The sequence below is a fragment of the Meleagris gallopavo genome, chromosome 21, assembly GCF_000146605.3.
Source record: "Meleagris gallopavo isolate NT-WF06-2002-E0010 breed Aviagen turkey brand Nicholas breeding stock chromosome 21, Turkey_5.1, whole genome shotgun sequence".
Taxonomy (NCBI): Eukaryota; Metazoa; Chordata; class Aves; order Galliformes; family Phasianidae; genus Meleagris; species Meleagris gallopavo.
Genome location: NC_015031.2, coordinates 1,124,832 through 1,146,373, shown reverse-complemented (window position 1 = coordinate 1,146,373; position 21,542 = coordinate 1,124,832).

The window sequence follows — 21,542 nt, the reverse complement described above, 5'->3', positions numbered from 1 at the left end:
GCTGGAGCCTGGGGACCCTTCAGGCAGTTGCAATGATTTGAGACAGCCCAGTACAACAGAGAAACCAGTCCTCAGATTGAAGAGGAAGGAGGAGACAGTTCAGATTCGACAACATATCCGGGGGAAAATAAACAGATCGGAGTGGCTCTGCAACACACCATATTTAGTGAGATAACAGGAAAAATAATATCCAGTTTCTCTAGTTGCTGAAAATTAAATGATTGCAAAGAGCATGAGTTGTGTTTTCATTCCAGATCATGGCATTTCCAAATGAATGGTGGAACCATCAAGCTTAGGCTTGGGTGATGCAGGAATTTCTTGTCAATTCCCCCTCTCCTGAATGATTCAAAAAACACCCATTTTCAATGCTTAGCTCCAGTTCCAACATCCAGATGAAAGGCACCATTAACGGGACATCTCCAATTAGTCAGAAGAGATCTGGCCTTCAGGGACTTGGATAAAGAGCAGGATGCTTTGCTCAGCTCTGAGCTGGCAGGTGTCTGCTTTCCTGGGTGACAGATCCAAGTACCTCAACGGGAATTTTAGATAACAGTCTAAAGATGTTGCCAGAGCTGCTCATCAGAACTGCTCTGATTGACTAGCATTACTGAACAGCAGCTATTTTGTCCCTTTGATCACGGCTGGTCCTCAAGTCATGGACGAATTAAATATTGAATAGCCTGTGTGACGGCTCAGGACAGCTGTTGTGTCAGAACAGTCCTGAAGGCCTCTGTGCAGTCAGCAGGCACAGGGTCACAGCAGTGGGGAGAGCCAGCAGCATCCTTGGCTGGTCTCCAGAGAAGAGCTGAAGCCACAGACTCTGCAGTTGGAGGAAGACTGACCTTGCAGCCCAAAGGGTGGATCTGAGCAGAATTGGAGGATTTTAAACCCAGGATTTGTGGTTTTCCAGAATGCAGAATATTATTTTCTGGACTGAGACTACACTGCCAAAGGGGATTCTTGCAAGTCTGACCAAGTATTTCTTCCACCGTGTATGTCTTCTGGGCCATGTGAACACAGGTCCATCAGAAACAACTCAGAAGCTGTAAGGCACAGAAGAGCTAGCACAGTGACTAATTCCCTACTCACATGTGAAGAAATGCTGCATTGCACAAGCAAAAAAACACTCTGCTTTGTGCATGCAAGGAATTGTCTTGCTTATACTTCTAACTCTGCCCCATATGCACACTGTAGGCTGGAAACATCTGGAATTGAACTTTAGAAGTTGAGCCTTGGGGTGCCAAACACTAGAGAAGCCCTAGGAAAGTAGTGGCACAGGTGGAGCTAGGGAGGGATTGTGAATCTGAAGGCACCCTGAAACCCCTCTGGTAGCTGCTACTGACAACTCTGTGATTCTGAATATGGTTTTCTGGCTAACCCTCAAAAATCGAACAAATGACAGTGACTTTGGTTACAGCACAGCAGCACTTTAATTGCAACAAGGGCCCCTGCTAATTTAGCAGAAACCCTTTTAGCTCAGATAACTGCTCTGCTAATGAAATCAGAGCCATCACCACTTCTGGCTCCCCATGGTAAAACCTCTGTCCTTTCCAGGGAGTGAATCTCACCATAGCTTCAGACAGAAGTTTTAATGGGCTTTAGCAGCCTTTGAGAAAAAGTGCTTGAAGGACAAAATAAATCATCTCTCTTACCGTGCTGTCATAAAATCCCCCTTCCCCTTAATATTCTTTTTGCATCGACTTCCAGTTCTGCCACCATCACCTCTTCAAAGCTTAGACTTAACTTGAAAGAGCAGATCTACCCAAGTGGAACAATAAAGACCCCCAGAGTTTCCATATCTCATATAGGATTTAGGAAAGCAGAACAGCCCCACAACTCTAAAGACAAACTCATCGTAGGTCCTAACACAGTGGGGAAACTGCTGTAACAGCTCTTCACAGGGCACACTTAGCAAAACCTGCTCCCTTTCCTCATCTTAAAGCTCTCTGCTGCCCGGGGTGGCACTCTGCGGTTTATTTTGAGTTGGCTTTAAGTTGCAGTCTTTTATGATTGGAGGATCTCCAGCCAGAGCAGTCAGCACAGACAGCTGTTGAACAGCACTCTGCAGATGTACTGCCCAGAATAAATCTGTGGAAGGAACTAGCTGGGCTGTCCCTGCACCTCAAGTACTGCAAGGCAGAGGGAAATGTGCAGATATTCCCAGCACTCCATGCCAGACTGTAGAAAAAACAAGGAGGCGGCAGCAAAGCCACCTCTGCATCCCAGCTTTTCTTCCAGTAACAACAACAGAGCTAAACTGGATCCCAAATGTTGACTCGTATTTCCAAACACTTTCTAACCATTGCAGAGAACAAGGGCTTAAGGGCTTGGCTGTATTTATGCTTTCGCTTGTCTTTAATAAAAGCTGTATTTATAATGCATGATTAATTATTTTGCACAAGCCTCCCTTTTATGGGAACGTGTGAAATTTAAGCGATTTTTAATACCACCTCGCAGACATCACTCCTTCTTCCCACCCCCATTACCATTAATCCATGTTTAGAAAGATGTAACATTTGTCACTGGTTTATTATGAAGTGCAATGCTGAGAGTTATTTATGAGCTTGCTATTTATCGAAATATTTGCGGGTAGTTTTAGCACTCCAACTCTAGGGTGAAAATGAGCCAGGCTTTACCCACTGCCTGGCACAACCCACTCCTGTTTAACCACTTCACTGCCGCTCTCTGGCTGTGCCAGCAGAGCAGATCTTCCAGGGCTGTGTTTGAGGGCAGCCTCTCAGCCTTGTGACTTCCAATAAGTTCAATTACCTCTTGTTCTCAGTAGGTGGAAGGGATGCTGAGGAATGCTCCAGAGGCTGCGGGCAGAAACAGGCCAGGAATGGAAACATTTCTGAACTATTGACTGCTGGAAAGAAGGCAGCCTGAGGATCTCACAGCACAGAGCAACTGGCCAGACCACAGACCAAGGCAGTCCACTATTCAGTGCCTAGTAACAGATACCCAAGAAAGAGCATTAGAACACAACAAACACGTAGCAGCCTTTCTCCAGAGTATTCCCCCCAGCTCCCAGCAATCTGCCACACAGGAACTTTCCAGGAGAGAGCTTTGCATCTGTCTTTAATAGTCCTCAAGGGATTTTTCAGCCTGGAGTATGCCCAATCCCTCCTCAAATCTACAAAGGCACTTCTGCACCAGGATGCCCTGATGGCAAGGAGTACCCGAGCTTAAATTCCATGTTGCATAAACATTTCTTTTTGCTTGGTTTGACTCCATCACTGCCTCTTACACACACTGCCTCCCTGTGTATCTGAAGCTGCCACTGTAACCTAATTCCAGCAGGACAATTCCCACCTCCACTCAAGACTAATGCTGGTGGATCTGTAAAGCAGATGGAGAGAAATGGAGGTAATGATGTGATGATTGGGTGATAGGAGTAATGAAGAGCAGTCAGAGAAGAGCATCTGTGGGGCCCCATGGTTCCTGCCACTGAAGAGCAGCAGTCTCCCAGGCCGTGCCCTGCTTTTACTTGGGTCTGCCTGGTGCTAATTGCAAGTGTCAGCACCAGGGCTGTGCTGTGTTAGTCTCTTTGCCACAAGCAGTGCAATGGGGGGAAACAAATTTAAGGCATAAACCTGAAGTAAAACTGTTCTGCAGCAGCTTAGCCCCGTGTCTGAAAGTATGGCCTGAATTTAACCGGCTGTGAATGGAATGCAATTGTTGGCAGCTCCCTTGGCTAGTGGAGCTGGACTCTGTTTCCAGCTATTGCTTTTTAAACATTCAGAGCAGCTTGACTTGCTACAAGTGAGCATGCTCACATGACCATGAGTTTAACTTCTGTTGCCCTTCTCAGCTTCTCTCTTCCAGCACAAAAAAATGATAAGTGCAAGACCTGGAGTGCTTACCCTGCCCCAGCCAGTCCCACGAGAGTAGACTTGAACAAGAAGAACCAAAAATGTACTTCTGAGACCTTGTTTCTGCTCTGAACGTGCCCTGCTGTCTTTCAGCCATACATCTGACCTTAGCATTCAGGGCTTAACACTTTAGGAAACTGGCCATACAGGAAACCCAAGAGCAATGCTGGGTATTGTTTCTTTTCAACAGCCCCAATCATAAGCACTGAGCTGTGTAGCAGGGAGCCGCTGCAGCCAGAGCAGCAAGTCCTTGGAGGTCAGTCCCTGCTTCTTTTTCCTCAGCATTATATATTCTTTCAATAAGAGACAAAAGAGAACTACAGCAGCCAATGCACAGCACTACAGCTGTTGTTGGTGAAGGAATACAAATGAATCGCCTTCATTTGAAGTTGCAGGAAGAAAATAAAAGCATATAAATGTTTGATTGTTGGGTTGAGATGGAATATGAACCAGGTGGTTTCCTTGCACCATCCAACCCAGCTCATCACCTCCAGAGATGCCCCTTGTCCACAACAAGCAGGGAAAGAGCTGACGTAACTCCATGATAAACGGAAGAAACTCAGCAAAGCCCACAGTGCCAACCAGATGTGCTGAGCCGAGGCCCATGCTGAGGGCTGAACGCTCTAAAGACAGCTGTTAGCTTACAGACACTGCTCAGAGGCACGCGGTGAGCTCGGGTCACCAGTCACACCGCTGCCAGGCACAGCTCAGCAGAAAACTTTGACAGAAAGCAGAACATTGCTTGTACTGAGCTCAGGGAGGAGGCTGCTGCTTTTATGTTTGCTTTTTAGCAACTGCCGCTACCAAAGTTGTCGCTTTTCAACACCTGAAATGTCTCGATGAAAACACTTAGTGCTTTGTGCTGAGATCATTTGTTGCAATGAAAGCCTGCATTTTATTGAAAAGAGCAGACACTTTGCGGGCAGTTTTGTTTCACTCTGACACTTAGAGCTCCCTGGCACTAGGTGGATACAGATCCTGTCCAGGTATGAATTAGAAGGCCAGGAAGCCTATTCAAAAGGTCTAGAAGCCATCAGCAGGTGGATCGGAGTGCATTTCCTCTTGTTCAATGCATTTTTATTCTAATCCTGCTGTGTCTGTGAGTTTTTTTGTTGTGTTAGCTATAGTCATATTTCCCCACACCTATTTCAGCAGGAAACACTATTTCATCAAAATAAGCCAACTTGATTTTGATTAAATTTCCATGTTTTAAGAGAAGTCTGCTGATGGAAAGCATTTTGTAAAAATCAAAACAAATCTGGGAACTTTGAAGCTTGGCTTTTTTATTATGAATAATTTGGGGGGTGGGGAACCACCCTCCTACTGCATTTTGAGAGCAAAGCACCGTCACCTGTAATTTCTGAACACGAAATGCTCCAAAATGCTGCGGCAGGGCATTTTGATACAGCCCAGTGATTGCTCATAAAGGAAGTGAGAGAAAACTCCAAGCCTTTAACTAGCTCTTAGCAGACCTGTTCCCACTTGATCCAGGCAGCTCCTGGACTCCCTTCAAGAGGTCAGACGAGATGAAACCTTCACTCACCAGCATTTTATACTGCGCCATGCGCTAGGTTTGATTCTGTGGATGTGAAGTCAGAGTGAATTCCAAGTCACCAGAGCTCCCACACATCTACCAAGGCATGAATGAAGAAAGAAGATATTTGAATCAGATTCCAACAGCAAAACCTCCAGCAAAGGTCAAGCAAAGCAAGCTTTCTACAGCGAGTGCGACCAGCTTCTGTGCATTACCAGTTGGGTGTCAGTCCCACCTCCGCTGCTCCATCCCAGCCCCTTTTCCTTCACACTGTGCCTCCGTTCCCTCTCTGCAGATCGCAGCTCACTGCCCTAAGAGCTGAGCACTGCCGTAGCTCCGTGGTGCAGCTGAGTCAAACCATAAGCTCCAGGGGCTCCTTCCCCATCTCTCCGAAGCAGAGAGGACACCGGGCACGTTGCCACACTTCAGAGCTTCTGAAAGATTTTCTTGCCAGCCGAGGACAGCCTGTTGTCAGGAGCTGGTCGGGCTGGGTGATGGGTTGAACAGCTTTGCGAAGAACAAAAAGGATAATAAACCCATCTTAATGCCTACAGAGAACACAATCTGACCTTATCTATATGCAAATTGTGGTGCCGCCTTCTTCCCCTCTGAGAGTGGCTAAGTTGGCTATGAAGTGCCTGATAAGAGCAATGCATTTGCATCCCACCAGATGCTGTTAGGGACTTCTCTCTGCTTTGTTCAGTAACTTCAGTTTTATTTAAGTAAAATAAAATAAAGTCAGAAAAAAAACCAACGGTCTCTTCTGATCAGAAAGCAGCTCTGTTTTGCTGACACCTGTTACAGAACCACCAGAAGCTCAGTAAACTTTCAGACTCCAGCTCCCATACCCTTTGTCTGCAGCATTTGCCTCCTTGTTCTTTGCCATCAGGCTGTATTTGCATGGGAAGCAGCTGCTGGTGCTGAGGAATCCATCTGTGCCAGCCGCTCACTCCTCACCTGATCTCAGGCAGTCCTGCTTACAGTGTTTTGGATGCCTGTGAGTTGAAAGCAGCTGAGAAATTTGAGACTGGAGAGAAAAAATAAAGGAAAAGTGAAAAACTACTTTCTCCCATCATGCAGCCAGCTCAGTATGGCTCCCGCAGAAGGCTTCAAGAATCTGAGAGCAGTGTGCCACGCTACTTTTCTTTCCAAAATCAGAGGTGAAACACGGCCAGATCTGCCCACATCCACTTCTGTGCTCTCCTGGGCCGTGCAGAGATTGCTACATTCATGCAGGCATATGCTTATCAACCCACAGAAAAACTCCATAAATCTGCACAGTTCCCCTGTGCATCACCCATTTCCTAATCTCTGTGAAGCTACCCAAGGTCCTACTGAGCACCCATTGCCCTGTCCCAAATGCCATCAAGGTGTAATGATGCTTGCTCCTATCTCAAGCAGTCAGCAGTTACATGACGTTTGGAAGACCAAATCCATCGCATTCTGCTCCTACAGCATCTGATGTTCATCTTAGACGCTGGCCCACAGCTCTCAGGGGAAGAAATTGAAGAGTAAGTGCATTTCTAGGGTGAAAAATGAACACGGTGTTTTTATGCAAATAGCCTTAAACGTTGGGTAGGGGCGAGAGGGAAAAAGAGGGAAGAAATCCATTTAAAAATCTTTCTGCTTCTGTTCTTTTTTCCTATTTATGTTTTCACTGTGGCTTTAGTGGCTCTTTAAAGATGTACTACAAAGCTTTTAATAAAAGCCAGAATGAAAGGCAGAATCCTCTTTAAGATCCTAAATCAGTCTTGCAATACGTGTCTAGACTCACAGGTTGCTAATACATTAACTTTTTAGAAGTGAGATATTGTAACACCCAGTAATCCCTTCAGCTGCTGCTGAATTCCCCGCCGAGGAGCTGCGTGCTCCTGTTTGGATGGGAAGCAGCCACATTAACAATGACCCCTTTCAGAACCATCTAACAGGCAAGTTGATCTCTCAAAGTACATTTCTTCTCTGTCTCTCGTTCATTTAGCCATCCTTTCCACCACTCTGTGAGCACTGAGGGTATGACTGCTTTGCATCAAGCAACCACTGCACTCAACTGTACAAAATACACAGGAGTTTGGTCCTGAAGTTGGAAGCAATGTGCTGGATTTGGCATTGATCCTACCACAGCTTGGGTTACACAGCCATTCCATCTGCACTGAGCAGTAGTGACTTCCTCTGGTCACAGCTACTCAGCTTCTCTTCCCATGGAATTCAATTTTCAGTGCTGCTGGCCTCAAAAACATGAGTCCAAACAAGCTTTTATTGGCCACAGCAAGCATATTCTGCTGTAATTGGCACTTAGGAGACATATGATAGTTTGTAGGCCTAAATGTCATACCTATAAATTGTCTGCTGAGCAAAAGGAACAGCAATGTCTCAAAAAAAAACCCCAAATGTCTCAGTCACAAGCAGCGGCCGGACTGCACCTGTTTGCAGTGGAGATGCTAACCTGCCAATTGTTTGTCTGGAGAATGCCAAAGGCAAAAACAACAGGTCACTGAAAAATCACCTGGTTTCTCTGAACTACAGAAAGAAATTGGCTTTGAGCTCTCATCTCCTGAGACCCAGCTCCATGCTGCCTCCTCACCTCCTGCGCGACCACAGGCAGCTCGCTTCAGCTCACCCAACTCCTGTCACCCAGCTGTGAAGAGAGGACAAGAAGAGCTTTGTTCAGCCAAGCTTTTGACTTCTGCATGCAAACTGCAGACCCCGCAAGGCACACTCTCTCTCTCTTCCCATGTATGTAGAACAGCCATTTTTTTAAATAGCCAGCAAATGTTCCACAGGAGTCTGGCAGCCCCGAAGATGTAGGAGAGGTGTCTGGAAACACAAGAGAGCAGTACGTTGCTCCCCTGTGCCGCCTGCAGCCTTCGGATGCAGATTCAGCTTCCACGCTGCTGAACGCTGGGAGCAGCTGCCCCAGCAGCCACAAACCTCGGGAGCCCTGAGCAGACTGTGGTTAAATTTAGATTCTCTCTTCCCTGCTTCAGCTGGGCATTTCACAGACTGATTTCATTCCTCCCGTGCACTCAGTGCGCTCAGAGGGATCCCTCGTTCCTCTAGTCAGTTATTACCCTCCTGCAGGGAGAAGGGCCCTGTTTGTGCTGGGAACACCAGACAAGTTGTTCAGAGCAGAACGGTGAAAGCCGAGTCCCTTCATCAAGGCGTCAAGGCTGGGAACTCCTCCGCATGACACAGACTACCAGGAGCTGCATGCAGCACTCATCCTGCTGCCAGCCCCGTGACAAGCCCTGCAGGCGAGGGACGGGCCCAGAAGAGCAAGGGGAGAACTACCCAGGAGGAAAACCCAGCAGCCTGCCCTCCCCAGGGCCACACCAGCCCTTCATAAGCCCCGCACAGCCCCATCCGCTCCTCGAGCTCTGCCTGCAGCTTTGCTTTCTGGAGGGCTCTGAATTATCAAACCAAAGCCTTCTTCCTTGCCAGATCAAGAAAAGCTCAATGAAACCGAAACATCTTTGCCCTGGAGCCACTTGATGCTTGCTTTAACTGTGCTACTCCATTAAGGATGCTATGATTTAAGTCTGACTGTCTGATTTGCATCAAGATTAATAGCAGCTGGTTAGCCATATTCCTTGGATATTAGCAGCAGAGCTTTTCTTCTGTGATTTCTCATTGTTCCTCACACGACAAACGACTCCAGTCTCAGCAAACAGAGAAGTTTGGCTGCTACCAGCAATGAAATGGTCAGAAATAAAGAAGAGAACCCCATATCACTGCTAAGCAGCCGGACACCAATTAGATGCATTGCTTTTCAGGGTCACCATGCACAGCACTTTACTCAGGTTTCAACCTACGCTGTGAAGCAACATTTCAAAGACAATTAAAACATCATAAGCAATCATGTGTGAATACTTCTGAACGCAGCTACTAAATAAGAAACAATGACAGATTAGCAAAGGGAGAAATCATAGAGTTTAATCTAACCCTTAATGGGTGCTTATTATGTAAATGATTATCCCAATTTAGAACTAGCCACTTGTTACAGACTGGAACTATATCACAGCTTTTTCCATGCTGAATTCAAGGCTCAGTGGAGATGGTGTTCAACAAGTTTATGGGCAGTGAATATAGAACTGAGACTGACCATTCCATGCCCACGTGGACACAGAGCCACTGGTATATGCCAACAGCTGCTTAGCACCAGAGCCCAGAAGTGGGAGAGTTTCACCTGGCCTCACAACTGCTGCAGATCTGACAGAAGTATTTAGAAAAGTATTGGCTTGAGGGAGAAGAGTGGCTGTTTCTGAGAAGACCAAAGGACCCAGGTCATGTGGGATGCTGGCAATGGGCTCAAGCAGCACAGACGAGAAGGTAGAGTTGGAGAGGAACTACTGGCATCACATTTACTGCAAGGAACAGGGAAAAACATTAACCAGGACGGTCAGGGTGCTATCAGCACGAGCTAGTTTTGCTGCTCCCTGCAGAGTTTAACCCAAGGCTGGGCACCTTCAGTCAAGGCTGCAGTTGCCAGGTGATGCTCCACATCCTCTTGGCCAGCTCAGCATCCCCCAGCCAGGCACTGCACCAAGGCAGCTGCCACTGCCCACCATGCTCCCACTGGAAGCTGCAAGGCCAGGAACCAGCTAACGCCTCTGACCACAGTCTTACAGCCCCAGGACAAAAAGGGCGGTCTTCTCTGCACTCACACTTATAGCCCAAGGCCCTGCTAAAGGTTGGAGTTCATTAGCTTCAAATTAGTTGCAGTGAAGCCAGAAACAGAGGAGCACAGCAAAGGCTCCAGCAGGTCTGGCCAGCTTTGGATCCCGCTCTCTAATTGTGGCCATGTGTATAAGCCTAGGAGAGGATATATGGCAGTGCTTAACTTTATATTAGAACGGGTAAGGGTTGAATAGCAAAGGGTCTAATTTTACATCCAAACCCTGCAGTGATAGAGGAGGAATTCAACGGAAGAGAAAGGGCAGTGTTCACCCACCTTTTACCCTCCTCTAATATTCTCTGTCTTCCCAGACAACTAATTCTGTTCTCTCAGGGATAAATCAACATCTTGCTCAGCTATTTTTTCTCCTCCTCAGCTGCCAGGGTAGACTCCTGTATTTGCAGCTAGTTCCCCTGACGGTCTGAAATTCACTCAATTACCCAATGCTTAGGTCTCGGACTCTGCTGCCTGCTTCTTCAGAGGGAACCCTGCCGTTCCTCCCTCAGGGCCTCTGACCTGACACACATTTCTTCTCAGTGAAGCTCACTTCATTAACCGAGCGCTACCTAACTCTCGCTTTATTGCTTCCGTCTTTGCTTTTTTGGCTTTAAGGTTTTCTAATGCAAAGGGTTTTATCAAAGCAGATAGTCTGCAGCTGATGCTAGTGCCGCAACAAAACGGTCTGCTGATTGCCAGCCATCTGGAATTAAGCTGTTGCTCTCCGAGTCCAAGAGTGGCTCTGCACAAGGCGAAATCGGCTCCTGGGTGTTACTGCCTTGACACTGGCCTGTGTCTGAGATGGAGGGGCTCAGCCCTGGTGTCTGACATTGAAAAAAAAGGTAGAAAGGAGACAGCTCTCATTTGCAAGAGCAACCACCCACCATGCCAGGCCAAATACTGCCACTGTTTTCAAAAAAAGATTCATTTGTGCTTGGAAAGATTAAAATGAGTAGAATTTACTGCACATATAGGGAAAGAAGAAAATTACAGCTGTTGTGTCTTCAGCAGTGGCTCCCCCCTCCCCATTCCCCAGTGGTACAACATTAACTCACAGCACTTGGACACAAACAGGACACCCTGGGATAACAAACAGACCTGGACGGGCTGCCTCTGCAATATAGCTCACATCTGAAGTTGACAGATTGTTTTCCCCTCAGATTTGTCTCCCCAAAGGAAAATGGTTAATATTCTGGGGTGTTTTCTTTCTTTCAAGAGTATGTGATTTATATTAGTGGAAAAGGTCTGAAGGGGCACTAGTTTCTTTTTATGGTTGCACGTCCAGGGACCCGATCGTGCTGGTGCTGGCAGTGGCTGAGGCAGTACGGCTGTCCCAGCTGCCACCAGTCCTGCAGTGCAGCTCTTGCATTGTTCAAGGCAACCTCAGGAGGTCCTCAGTGCCTATAACTACCCACAAAACAGGGCAGAAACTTCAGTGTATGCTTGAGCCCCCTGAATTCCAAAAGCCCTTCATTCTAGCTGACCAGCACTGCAAAAGTTGTTCAGCCTCTGACTCCCTCCCACAGAAATGATAGGTGATTTGTGCATTTATTTACAGGCACAGCTAATTTTTGTCAGGTCCATCTGACAGGATCCATGAGACACTTCCACTACTCAGCACAGAAGGGGAAGAAATTTGCATCAGTCTTTGGCTGTGGGGGAGTTCATCATAAATCTTAGCTTACGGCATGAGCTACAAGCAGCTTCACCCCAAGGCCAGCACTACATGTGGTACTATGACCCTTAGCCTTAATGTGCTTATTAACACATCCTGCACTGCCTTCGTAAAAAGCTGCTAAAAACTAAAGGACATTTGAAACTGCTGTGCAGCAAGAAACACAAGTTTGCTGGTACGTGACTTGCAAAGAATTCTAATAATCACATAATTATAGCTACAATCCATTCACTCTGATGCAGAAAGAGGTGAAATTGGATAAGAGGATCCTTGCAGCTAGCACACAGTGACACCACAGCACGGCTCCCATAGCCAGCAGAGGGATCTGGGGGCACTCACCAACAACCAGCCAACCACCAAGTGAGAGCGAGGGACTGACACCCAAGGATGAGATCTCTGCAAAGCACTGTCTGTCAGTGGAACATCTCTGAGCTGAGCCCTCAACCCAAGTACCTCTTAGGAAAATAGAAGGAAAATCAGAGCTTAATATGAGCCTCTAAGAGCTGGATGTCAGGTTTACTGCCAGGTGCTTAGTCTCATGTTTTCCTTCCTGCTGTGTTCCCAGTATTGCAGGGAGGCATATAACCCTTTGCTTTACTGGATAAGGATGCTGTGGCATTTTTCCAGCAACCACAGCAAGCACAAGGCAATGCAAAACACAAATAACTTTCTGGGAAGCTTCTACCCAAAGCCAGTTTGAGATGTTCAAGATTCTGAAAATGTTTTCCATGAAGGATGTAATGTCAGGTTGGAGATAGGCAGGATCAAAAATCAGGACACAGGGAGAAGTGACACATTGTTTTGAAAGTATGAAGAACAACCACAGGCCAACATTTCTATTGGCAGAATGGACAGACAGACATCTGCAGTGCAGTGTGAAATGAAAATGCTGAATGCCAACACATGCATTGCCTGGATGCTGAGGGGACAAGCACTTCAGCATGTCTCATCAGAAGGCTCTTAAAAGTCAAAATCTGCTTTGCAAATGACACGTGGATTTGAACTCTAGACAAAGTGCATACATTGTACAGAACTCTACAGTGCCAAAGGACCTCAGACACTTTCAGGGCTTCCTGAACATGTTAGATGTGTTCTAGATACCCCAGGCATGAGCTCTGACAACAGCAAGATCAGGATTGATCAGAACTTGCGCTTGATCCAAAATAGCATGGGAGGTCAGCCTGGAAAGTAGGGTGAGATAAAGCTGCAGAGCCAGCTGAGTAGCCTGTGTTGCTAAGGAGACACATAATAGCATCCTTTAGTTGGAATTTCCTAAGCAAAGAAGGGCTCCATGCCCAGGAACATCACTGTGGCTCAGCCTAAAAGGGATGCAGACACCAGTAACTAAGGCTGGACCATCATCTGCCAGGCTGGAGCAGCGTCTCCCAGCCAACTGGACAAACAGAGCAAGCCTTCAGATGGCACCAAACCCACAGTCACACGTTTGTCACAGTCCCTCTGCGAGATGGCTTCAGAGGGGGATTAGAGATATGACATCTCCTTCAGTGCTGAAGATCACAAGTTCAACCCCTGGCCCCTTGGTTATCACACCGGAGATAGGACACAGAGGATGGCAGGAGAAGGGGTGTGAAAAGGCCACCATTGGCCAGATGGTGGGGTAGTTGTATGTGACATTTCTGCTGGCACAGTTAACTGAAACTGTGAGGTGTCTTCCACTTACTTGATGGCTGTTCATGGCTGTTTACTAACGATGCTGCCAGATCAGCTTCTCAGAGGATTTGCTTATCTCCTGCAGAGGATGCTTTGTGAAAGGCTGACAGCTTTCAGCATTTCTACTGGAGACTTCCTAGAGGAAGATGAAGTAGAATCAGGCTAAACTGTTTCCCTATGTATTACAGCAACTTCACATCTCAGCCATCAGCACTAGCAAGTTAGGAATGATGGACAACACCCTCAGTCTCTGTGATGCCCCACAGAGCAATTCTCCCAGGGGACACACCACACCTATGGCTTCATCCCTACCAACTCCAGCCCTTTCTCCTGTGCTTCAATCACTAATTTGCACAAAATAAGAGAAGCCCACAAATCTATGGAACACAGGAGGCTGTAAAGAGCTCTGGAACTCAGCAGCTGCTGGGGCAGGAGGGTTCCTCTATAAATGTCTTCAAAAATATTCTTAATGAGGACAGACACTCTCAGCATTCACAAACTCCAGTATCTTAGTGTTATTGGTTACCATTTCATCTATTATTTACATGAAAAGATCTATCTGAGAAAAAAAGCCCTCTCTTCTGAACTCTTTCCATGACTGACTCAGCAGTTTAGTTTTTATGCTGGCTACTTTTTTGCTTCTCTTCTCCTTATTGCTAATTTCTTCAATTTTCCACTTAAAATCCTTATTTGCATGACAGCTCTGTCCAGCCTTAAGCAGATTTTTCTTGTCTTTCACTTCTATCTCATCCTCTCTTCACTCTTTTTTTTGTTTTTTTGAATTAAAAACAGCTTTGAATTAGGTCACTGAAACATTCCTTCCCCTGCCTTCCTCTCCTCCCCACGGAGCTCCTCCCCCTGAAATCCTGCAGGACCCTTCTGCAACCTTGGCGTATCTCTGTCACAGCATCAAGGCTTCAACGTGGAGACCATGATCCACCCCTGGCTGCCAGCTGCTGTGCACGTGGCTGTCCTACACTCCTCCCTGCTTTGGCTATGAACCTGCTGCAGGGCTTACTCCAGACGGATGGCAGATAGTGTGTTAGAGTCAATCCCTTCAGCATACAGCAGTGTGAGTGCTTCACACTTGTAAGGCATTTTCACATCTGCAGAATTAAGATCAGACCCTTGTGGGAGAGAGCTCCTGGTCTAAAGGAATGTCTGCACTTTGTGGAGGAACGATTTTAACAGAAGTACGAGCTTTTCCATTTACACTACCCACTCTGCCCTGGCTTTCACTGAGGAAAGAGAAGAAAGCACTGTCAGGATGGCTCAGCTGGCATTTACCAAGATCCTAATGAGGCCCAGCTTCACACCTACCCTGACACAGCCTAAAGCACTGCTGCAGAGATTGTTAGCAGAACCGAGAGAGCAAATGCCTCATGAAAACATGTGCAAGTCAAGACGCCAGTAGCGACAAATCAAACTGGCACAAATCTGGGCAACGCTACTGATTTCATGGGAGTCGCTCCCTGTTCACATGAGAATGAGTCAGCTCATATATGGCCTTCTGCATTTCCTAAGTCGTTCCAGAAAGATGGAGAAAGAACCCTTGCTATACTTTCTTTGCCTAATTCTGGACTGCTGTAGGGATCCACTGAGCGTTGGGAAAGGAAAAACAAAGGGTTACACAGCTCGTTTATAAACTGAAGTATCAGTTGTGTTCATTACTTGTTCCCACTCCTGAAATAGCTGTTTTGCAATATGACCAATATTTTTCAGCTCCATTTAATGCTTAGCAGGATCATGCTTGCATCGAGGTCACAAAAATGACTGCAGTGTGCTGGAGAGGGAGATCCATGCTAGCTTTTAGCTGTCTGTCATGTGTACTTGCACCAACCCAGCTGCAGCAGCAGAGAAAGCCACACAGACTAAAACTGATCTTGCTTTTCCCAGCTCCTCTGTAATCCTGCTGCTGCTGTGGGAAGTCTGTTACCACTGGAATAATGGAACAGAAAAACATACAGGCATAAAGAGCACTTACGGCAGCATAAATATTTGTGTAGACATCTCTGACAGCAGCCCAAAATAGATACCTGGAAAAATTATAAGAATTAATAGCAAGCATATATAATCTTCCCCAAACAGACTTCCTGTGGCTCGGGGACATTCAGAGCTGGACGCTGTATCCCTTGGCAGATTTCTTTTCCATTAATCAGACTAGAGTCCCTCAAAACTGCATAAACCACGCTGCACGAAGGCATTCCTTACCAAACTACCAAAGCAAGGAACAACCTCTTTTTGTCTCTTTTGATCTTGGCACCCACAGCAGGATGCTTCACTCGGTGCTTTCTAGTTCTGGTGCTGGAAGTTGCAGTGCTCATTCAACCCCTCCCACCCTCTCCAGACCACTCACACTGCAAACCTTTCCATACACCACTGCCTTCAGTCCCCTTTCAGATGCAGGAGTCAGAGTTCCCCAGTCACTCCTTGTACTGAGGCCTCCGCAGACTTACGATGACTTTTATACCCCTCCACTGAACCTCTCCCAGTTCTGCTAGATCCTTTATGAAATGAAAAGAACCAGGAACACACAATACAGGTGGGCTGCCAAAATTAACTTGCTCAGCAGTAGTTCCCATATCCCTGCTGCATACTGCAATCACTTCTAGGGCAGTGCAGCAGTTCCTGATGTGCCTTTGCTGGGAAGAGAAGGGATGAAAGTGGAGGACGTATTTGATCTCTGCAATTGTTGCTATTCAGGAAAAGGGGCTGAACAAGTTCTTTCTAAGCAAAGGCTGAAAAATCAGTGCACCGGTCACAAAATGTCTCCCTGCAATCCTGGGCCTGTCCCCAGTCTCCATTATTTTGGGGAGGGAGAGAAAGCAGGAAACAGAAAAGGATTAGATACGCTCCACAGAGTAACCAGTGTGATCCAATTAGTGGCCTGTGCTAGGAACACGGCCACAGCTAAGAAGCAGCGAAGCCAATTGAACCCTGTCATCGTTCCCCTTTCACAGCAGATGCCAGGTCTGGACTCCTCAGCACAGCTGTCCATCACTTAGCTCCCCACCGGGCACAACTGAGCGTAAAATCCTGGCCAGAGAGAGAAGCACAATCATTTACCAAGCACCACAAGCAGCAAGAAGCAGATGGACCAAACCAAACCTTTCCCCCCAACCCTCTATCCACCAAAGACAACTGCTGACATCTTGCCAGGCGAATGAGAGGATCTCCAAAGAGCACCAGCATTATCAGCTGACATTTGCAATCTTATCTAGTCTCTCTGGAAGGCTCCTCAACTCGGGGCAACCTCCACCTTTTTAATTTCTAAAAGGCTTATGTTAAGTAATTGTTTAATGTCTCCCCAGCATTTGCTCCCCTTTATCTTGGAATCCCTGCTGCAGCTCATTGGCGGAGCTGTCTTTTCTCTTTCTCTATTCCACCGTGTATGCACTTGAAAACACTTTCATTGCAGGCAGAGATACTTGCTGCTAATTGATGCTTATTATTCCTTTTAAGCCTGTAATTGCTTTTTCTTGTCTAAATTTACTTCCTCTCTCCCCCCATTCCCTTCCTCAAATTGCTTTGGTTTTCTCCTCTAATCAGCCCAAATCCTGGCGTTGGAAAGATTATTTGAACAAGTGCCAAAGGTTCTGCTGTTGCTTTGACATACTGGCTTTTCACATCTGTGGAGTTTACTTCAAATTCTTGAATATTTACAGCAAATTGGGTGGCCTGCCACCGGTAATCTCTCAGCTCTCTTAATGAGGGCAGATTTTAGGTGTCATCTCCATGCAGACTTTTGATTAGAAAGCTACAAAGGCTTCTTGGATTATCTCATTTCTCTCTTACACATCAAATTTCTGAGTCAGTTCTCTCAGTGGATAACGAAACAAATGAAACAAAACGCTATTTTGTTTGTAACTGACAGAGCATCAATTCCTTCTGATGATCTGTTACTTCTTCCACAGACTTTACAGGACTGTCCAAAGGAGGAGGATAATGATCTTACTTCTTTCACGTTTTACAAACCCAGTGAGGTCTCCAGCTTCCTTAACGCAGCCATCACGCTGGATCTACCCAATGTTTAGGGCTGACCTCAACAGTTGCAGTGATTCACACAAGCCATTCTTCCCAGCCTGTGCAACTCCCTGCAGACAGCATGAGAGCCACCCCAACTGCCCGGCCCAGACATGAAGCAAAGCCTTTCCAGCAGTCAGTCTTCGCTCTTCATCTGGTCTTGCCTCCAGCAACTGAAAGAGGAAGGGATGCAGAAGGCCTGGAAGGAATGGTGGAGCTGATGAGCACAGGAATCTTTCCGCTGGCTTTGCAGGGCTGAGTAAGATACAAGCATCTTCCATCAGGAAGGAGGGTCAGAGCTGAACACAGACCCAGCTACAGCAGAGGATTAGGCTTGCTATTCAAATACCTCACCAACTTTAAGAACTGGAATTCCATCCTGGAAGCATAATCTGTCACCTACCTTATATCTATATTGCTGTATGAGCACCAGGACCACACAGCCCACCCAGGTCTCCATGGCAGAAGCAGGGGTAGCTGCCTGTGCCTGCACTTGGGAGCGCCTGCTGAGCAGCTCCATCTGTGCCATTTTAGACATTCAGCCACCAGCACCGACGGCACAGAAATATCTTCTGCACCTCAACGTGCCAAGCCAGAACAAGGAGGAACAAGAGCAATTAGTATCACACAAGAACGTTCACTGCTGGGAGTTTGCTGCACTTCATTTTAAACAAGTTTCTTTTGCAGCTCTAGTGACCTGAGGAGCCAGGAATATGAACACTGACAAAAGAAACAAATAAATAACGCATTCCAATTACAGCTTTAATAAGATGCTGGAAGTCCATGTGGATGCAACAGCAATTTCTAATTAAAAACATGCAATTAATTATTAACTTGAAAAAGTTCCAGTATTATTCCAGCGTGTTAAAATCAAGTGTGCTCTCACACTGAATTCAAGATAATGATCGTTAATGCTCCGAGGTGTTTTTCTGTTTGTTTGTTACTAATCTTATCAAGGGAGAAAGTAATTTTTCAGACAGCAAAACTGCTGCTGATAGGAGGCCATTAGGAGTTGCTCTGATGGCTAATCACCCTCATTTGCTAAAATGACCTGCACAAGAGCCTCATCCTTCTTTAAAGGACTAGATCTTGCCTATTTTTCTGGATGATACTTTCTTTAAATGCTTTCAGATGCCCTTGTGGGCAGCCATCAACAAATCCAGGAAGGCCGTTCAGCCTGCAGCACCCACTGACCACATCAGATGAGTCCCAGCGTGGCTTCGGGACTTGAGCTCTTCCATACAGGACAATGTAGATAGTGAAACCATATAGCACAGCCTGGGATGCAGCCTCAATCTGGGAGTCCAGAGAAGAGCATGGACAGAGATTGTTATGAGCACTGTGGGTACGTTTTGCATCTCTGTGAGGAATCTCATTTTGGGAATTACTCAATAAATTCACTACTAGAATGAGCTGAGCCCAAGCCCAGCATGAACCGTGCCAAGAACCTGCTGTGTACCAGATATCTGCTTGTGGAAAGAAAACATGAGACCAGGGGTAAGGAAGAGGGTTGATCATATAATCAGTAAAGAAATCTGTGATTTAGACGCTTCCATGAAGCTCTGCCACCTGGCAGTCATTAGAATATTTGCCCTTGGAGCGTGAATCTGGCAGCAGAGAATCAAGTAGATCCTCCTGACATGTATAAAATGTGTGCAAAAAAAGTGGAGAAAACAGTGGCTCTGGGCTGCTGGAATAGAAAGCACCCTCAGGAGAGGCCTGAGGCAGTGAAAGTTCGGAGTCAGACATCAAGAGCTTTACATTTTATTGCAGGGGGGCAGATCCAGTCCTCATGGAAGCGAGCAATTTCAAACTAACAGACAGCATAGCCTGGTGGATCAAAGATTGGGTTGGGGCTTAGGAAACCAAAGCTGATTTTTCAGCTCTCCCGAGTAATCTGGCTTCTCTCTATGCCTTAGCTTGAAGCGTAATGGAACAATAGTCTCCCTCTCTGTGCACACAGCACAGCACCTGGCAGCTTGGTTCTACCATAATACAGTGGATATTAATAGAGGAGCTGCACTTCTGTATTTAGCTCCCTATTCTGGATGGAGATGAAAATGAGCTGAACTGTGAATCTAGCTAACAATGTCCAAAAACTCCCTGGGTGGAACACAGATGATGACAATCCTCAAAATGCCTGGAGAGATTTCCTGCCAGCTGAACGGCTTCTCTGCAAGAAAAAGGACGGCTTTAGGGGGAAAAAAGAAAGTAAAGAGGAAGGCTGGGAGTAGAGAGGCTGGAAAAATAGCCGAGGGGGTCTTTCCTCCCCTTCCCTATCATACACATACCACTCAACAGCAACACAAAAACAACCACCACAGCAGCTTGTCTGGGCAAGATTATTTGGCATCACAATTCTTGGGAAGCACTAAGAAGCCTGTCAGCACTACACAAAGTGAGAAAAGCAGAAAGAATACTCAACGTGCCCTTTATTGATTAGAGTTCATTTCAGCCTGCATCTCTATCTTTGAGGTCAAGCGGTCACACAATCTGGAGAACTTCTGGAAATGCCTGAGTGTCTGAGCTTGAGGCATAAATGAGCCTTTCCTAACCTCCCTCCTTTCCTTCCACTACAAAGGAATAAAGAATCATCTGTTTCCCAGGGTTTGGGTCTGAGCCTCTGGGCTAGGATTAGCGGTGATTTATTTATGGCAGTGTACATGACACCCCAAGTGCTAACGAGGAGGTGTTTTAATGAATTAGCCACCCTAGCAAGCAAGAAGAGGAAAAGAAAAAAGGCAAATAGCAAGGAGACACCAGATAAAACAATACAGTCTATGAAGAATGCTTCTCTATCACCTTTCTCGCGCACAGAAGAACCACACCACAACTGGAGAGTTACCTGGCAGTACCCCAAAGGGATGTTATGTTAGATCGGGGCATTTTTCCCTGTAACTGTTCAACATGGACATAGAAATAAGAACATTTCACCCTCTTCTCCTTTGCCTTCCCCAGCCAGTGCCCAACACACCCCACACAGCCAGAGGTTTCTGTGCATGCTCACAGACCTGGCTTTGATAGCTGTCTGCAGGTGACAGAGGCTTTCTGGAAGCCAGCCCATAAAGTGATTTTGAAGCCCTGAGGTGTTTTCATGCCATGCAATGTTGGGAGAAAAGTACAGGACTCTTTCCTGCTCCCCAAAGAGAGTGAAGGCATGCCTCACTGGTGGGGCTTGCTTACCTTATGTATACAAGTCTACTTGGAAACTTCCATTTGAGTCAGTCTGTGCAGGGTACAAAAATTATTGCTATATTTAGTACAAATACACACATATCACGAATTAGAATAAAATCAGAAAGCTGCTCTTTTAGGCTTGTAAGGGTGTTTACAGGCTTCCTGATTTCCACGAGACAATCCAATAACCATCAGAGCAGCACAGAACCTTGCAGAATCTCTAGCACATACTCCCTCTCTCCCCCACTCCTCTTCACTATGACCCATTTTCTTGATTTTCTCTTCTCAGATTGCAAGTCAAAGCATTTCGACACCCTGCCCTTTCCGAACACTGTGTGTCAGAAGATCTACAAGGATGGCAAATCACGTTTCCTTCTGTCTAATCCATGCAGGCAGCCGGACCACTTTCATCCACAACTGGGTGCCTGTGGGATAATGTCAGAACCATGCTGTACCAGTGGGTGGGGACCACCACGACACGAACTAGCAGGCACACACATGTATGATACAGGAGGTGACCCAGACCTCTGTATAAGTACACCTAAAAATAGGAAGAGATCATCCTGCAGGAGCTGAATTTAGTACTAGGAGAGGCAGAAAAAAAAAATCACTTTTCTTTGAAGCCAGCAAGAGGAAGTCAGACTCTGTCAAAGAAGATGCACGGAAACTGTGAGAGAGCAAGGCTAGATTTACACCAGAGAACAGCCAGGATCAGAGTCTGGGCCATAGTAATGGGTGTTTACAGCACGGCTGCCTTCAGCTTGGGTAAAAACCCTTAATAGCAAGCAGTCTGATTCGCTTGTTAGTCTACACCTGTATATAATCACCATCACCTCTGCTGCCTGGTAACCTGCCATTCTAATTTGGCAAATAAGACAAATACAGATGTTTCATCGTTGTAAAAAGGGAAAGAATAAAGAG